This window comes from Solanum tuberosum, unplaced genomic scaffold (assembly GCF_000226075.1).
Source record: "Solanum tuberosum cultivar DM 1-3 516 R44 unplaced genomic scaffold, SolTub_3.0 scf00360, whole genome shotgun sequence".
In the NCBI taxonomy this organism is placed as follows: Eukaryota; Viridiplantae; Streptophyta; class Magnoliopsida; order Solanales; family Solanaceae; genus Solanum; species Solanum tuberosum.
Window position 1 is genome coordinate 211090 of NW_006239282.1, and position 5394 is coordinate 216483.

Sequence of the window (5394 nt, forward strand, 5' to 3'; positions counted from 1 at the left end):
TTCAAATTAAAGGATTGTGACTTTTTCAATGAGTTCTGACTTTCCCAAAGGGTTGTGACTTTTTTTGACAGGTTGTGACTTTTTCAATGAGTTGTGACTTTTTCGAAGGGTTATGATATTTTCGATTGGTTGTGACGTTTTCTAAAGGGTTGTGCCTTTTTCAAAGGGTTGTGACTTTTTCAATAAGCAGTGACTTTTTCGAAAGGTTGTGACTTTTCGGATAAGGCTCAATTAACACATATTCATACTACTATTTGGTAGCTACAAAAAGAGGGATTTCCTTACACTTTTAAACTATAATTTCTTTAAGTTCTCTACTCTTCTTCTTCTTAAAAAATCTCATGTGTTATTTGCAAAAATTGATTAAGTTCGAAATTCAACGAAATTCGAGGTACCTCATAAAAGAGAGTTGGTGAAAAAATTGTAGCAAATCATTCATCAATTCACACTCGTATTTTTCTTATGATTTTCATGAGTTAACAGTGACGAAAAGTTATGGGAGAGACAATAATATTAACAAATATGAAAAAAGGCTATATGATTTGGGTAAGATTATTTTCTTTCTTTGTTTTTTTATTTTTTATTCTTTTTCCCTCAAACGAAGGAGTTTCTTCCTAATTTTGCTAAAACAATGGGTATCAACGTAGTCCATTGAATTATTAATTTTGATGTTAAATTCACTATTTCAAAAATAGATTTTCATCTTTACTTATAATATGATAGCATAGCCATGATAATAATTATTTTTTAATAGATATGTACGTAAAAATGAACGGAAAAAGTAAAGTGTTGGTGGCAAGAGATTTAAATCAAATGGAACTCTAGAGTGAATATAGCATGAACATATATTTTCGTCTTCCTTCTTCATTGGCTATGTATTGTTCCATGTAATTTTTCTTTATGCACTTAAATCAAATTAATGATTCTATAAATAATACTTTATATTTATATTTTATATCATGATACAACTTCTATAAGATACTAGATACTTTCATTAGACAACAACTACATGATATATATGCGGCAGAAAAAAGGAGAAGACTACAATTCCACAAAGATAAGGAAATGAAATATTTTTCACCATAGGTGATGTTATTCATATATATTAAAATTAAATTATTCTACTAAAGTATATATAACCATCATTCATGATAACAACCAAGTGCACTTTTTTGGTTAAATTACCTCTCTATGATACCCTTATTCAAATATTAATAGAGTAATAATATTTTGTAAAACATATGTTACATATAAAGATAAATATTGAAATACTTACGGTAATCCTTATTAGTGTCATGCACATACTAAATTTCAAGTATGAATATTTAAGACAAAATTTGTACTTAAATGGTGTACATTATTTATGTTCATAACCTCAAGAGGAAAGGCTATTGGTGACATTTTTTGAATGGATATTTTTTTTTCTATTTTTGTTGGTTTAGATTTTGTTTTACAAAATTGAGGAAGTAAGAAATAATATTATTAAAGAAATGTCACTTTCTCCCATATTTAAACTTTGAACGTATTTTGAAATGTTTTAATGATATCTGGTCATTTTGATCTCAAAATACAAGTAATTCTATGACAATATGTATTAATAATTTAAAAGCACTTGTCATATGTTCGTTCAATTATAATTATTTACTAAAAAGCTTTAATTTAGTAATATTAATTCTATTTTACAACATCATATATTATATATATGATACACACGTGCTGTAAAACTAGTTATCTTAAAAGCATAATGTCCTAAATTGAATGTTAAATTACTATAATAACCCTAACTTAGGTTGTGACTTTTCTGATAAGTTGTGACTTTTTTCAAAGGGTTGTGAATTTTAGATGAGTTGTGACTTTTTCAAAGATTTGTGACTTTTCCAAAGAGTTGTCACTTTTCAAAAGGGTTGTGACTTCTCAAAAAGGTCATGACTTTTCAGATAAGACTCAAAAAATAATTGTTCATACTACCCTTTGTTTACTATAAATAGAAGGGTTTCCTCTCATTTTTCAACAACAATATTGTTTTAATCTTCTACTCTTCTTCTTCTTGCATTTTAAAAAATTTCGTGTGATTTATTGTCGTTGAGTGAGTTCGAAGTTTAGAAAATATGAGGTACCACAATTCTGATGAAGTAAATTGTTCAATCCTAAGAGGGTATATTCCTTAACCTTGAGTACTTGAGGAAAATAATTCTGATGATATAATAATTATTTTTTGGCTTAGTATATACATTAGTATGTAATGTTCCAATATATGAAGTTAACATGTAGTCCAAATTCATTTGTTTTTGTTAACAATTTCTCTTGTTATGTAGTATATGCTTCTGAATATCTTTTTCAAAAATAATTAAAATTCTCAAGACTTAGAGAATTTTCATGATTTTTTTTTATGCTCAAGACAAAAGAATGACTTTATTTATTAATGCACTTATGAGATTTACATTGTCAGGAAGTTTGCTTCAAAATAGTTACTACTATATATACATTGCCCTTTTGTTTTACTGATTTACTATTTCTTAATATTTAGGTATTTTCAACGAAGATTTTTGGCTTAGTATATACATTAGTATGTAATGTTCCAATATATGAAGTTAACATAATGTAGTCTAAATTTATTTGTTTTGGTTAACAATTTCTCTTGTTATGTAGATATATGCTTCTGAATATCTTTTTCTAAAATTATTAAACTTCTCAAAAGTTAGAGAATTGTGACAATTTGTTTTTTTGATGCCCAAGACAAAAGAATGACTTTATTTATTAATGCACTTATGTGATTTAGATTGTCAGGAAGTTTGCTTCAAAACAGTTATTACTATATAGACATTGCCCTTTTGTTTTACTGATTTACTATTTCTTAATATTTCAATATTTTTGATGAAGAAAATTTCATATGACTTGTAATAACCCAATTGAAGTTTGTATTAGTTTAATTTTTATTGTAGTCCAAATTCATTTGGTTTTGTTAACAATTTTTCTTGTGATGTAGATATATGTTTCTGAATATCTTTTTCCAAAATTAATAAACTTCTCAAGAGTTAGAGAATTGTCACGATTTATTTTTTTGATGCTTAAGAGCCAACAAAAAGAACGTCATATATTATATTATAACTTATAAAATAAAAATTAATATACTAAAATAGTTCTAAAAAATAAAATGTAGTTGTTTCCCATATGTTCATATGACATCTAAACAGATTAAGTGGAATACACGTGCAAAGCACATCTGGTTAGATGACAAGAAAAGTACACAACAAATATCGTCTATAAGGTAATATTACTGAGATACGCCTAATTACATAGTTGAATCTCATCAAATTGAAATAAATATATACATTATTGCATTTAACTAATAAATTTTTTCATTGACAATCTTCATAGGTTCGTGTGAATAAGGGAAATATATGACAATTCACATTGAACAATTACAAAAGAGTCTGCAATAATATTTTGTGCAAAACTTATTATTCAAATCTTCGCTTAAATTTTCTGAATTGATAATCATGTGCAACGCACGTGTCGAAAAACTAATGTGTTGAAAATAATAATTTTGCTCATGAAATTGAAAATAATAAAATTGCTCATGAAATTTAAAATTTTTCTAAATAAATATCATGTTCGATTCAAAGAATATATACACTCTTTTAACTTTAGCCAATTATATTTAAAAAAATTCATACTTCTAAAACGTCATGTTCAATCAAACTAAAACATATAAAATAAAATGAATGAAATATATTTAGGCTTTTTCTAAAATTTGGCTTTATGCCACATATTTCGTTGAGCCGCCCTTTACATAAGTAGTAAAGTAATATATCATATGTGATATACTTATTGTTTTTTAAATTCTGACTCATAGACATATTTATTTTCCTGAAGTTTATCGTCATTCGTTATAAATATAGAGGCATCTAACCAAAAGAAAAAGATAATAAACTAACTGATTACCAAAAAAAAAGAAGCAAATTACTGATTAATTCCCTTTTAATTTTTTTGTGTGAATATGTAAGAAACAGGAAAAAGGTGTGGAACCACCAAACAACTAATTATGTCATTACGAAAAAACAAAACTTATAAGTGGCTTCACAAGTTTATTTGTAGTTATTTCGCTAGTGAACGTTGATTAATCAATATCATAATGTATAATTTGTCTAAATAACAAAAAAGTGCTTAATATATTTATTTTAATTGAGTAATAATATCTCACTTTCTAATCATGAAAACATGCTTAGAAGCTAACAAACCTAATTTTCTGAAAATGCACGTTGAATCCATCAGTGTATTTTACAATGATCATTTATTGCTACTGTATTTATTTGTTTCTGTGTCATTCTCATACATTGCGAATTTCCAAAATTAATACTCGATCTCTCCGTTTTTCTTTTAGTTGTCATATTGCGATTTTCAATAATCAATTTTACTATTTTCTCCGTTCAATAATACTTGTTCACTATATTAAAAATAGATGTCCAATAATACTTGTCCACTTTATGAAATCTATGGATAATTTTACACTTAGTTCATAATTTACCCTTATCATTAATTATAGTCATTTTCCTATTACATTTTTCTAGACATTGTATTTATTATATTCAAAGGGTGATATAGTAAAATTACACTTCTATTTATAGTTTCTTAAGGGATGAGTCAAGTCAATAGTGGACAACTATTGTTGGACAGAGAAAAATAAGTATTTTTCAAAATTAAATTAGAAAAATCCTATAAGTTGAACTTTTATATTAAATATAATAAAAATACTCCATAGCTTAGAATGTTAATCAAATTTCTATTATTTGACTATAAAAATTGTAACAGCTAAAAAAAAGAAGAGAATAGAAAGTATATATAGTATTCCATGTTCAAACCAGTAAACTAAGAAATTAAAATATTTAAAAACATAATATTCGAGATCACAAAATTCATTGTGTATCTTTAAAAAATTATAATCTCCTCAATATATCTGAGCTGTTGAATTACTTATTCCCAAATAAAATGAATATATTCTACTTATTTATAAGAGGGAGTTTAGGTGCTCAAGCAGGCCGCAGGTCAACATGCCTGCTTGAGCACCTTTAGGGCATTTCTGTAAACAAAATATATGATTTTTTTATTTTAATTTGTTTGTCTTATTTCTTAATTTTTTTTATATTTATATATTACGTAAAAAAAATACTATAAATTATGAAAATTGACAATTTAAAATATTTAAAAAAATAACATATAAAATATTTGATTGATTCTTGAAATTAATCTATCGGTGTCACATAAAATGAGACAAAAGAAGTACCATGTATTATTCAATTTGGAAATTACGTAAAAAGTATTGTAAATCTCAATAATTAACAACATTTGATTGACTCTTGAAATTCTATATTTACTACATACATTGGGACATAT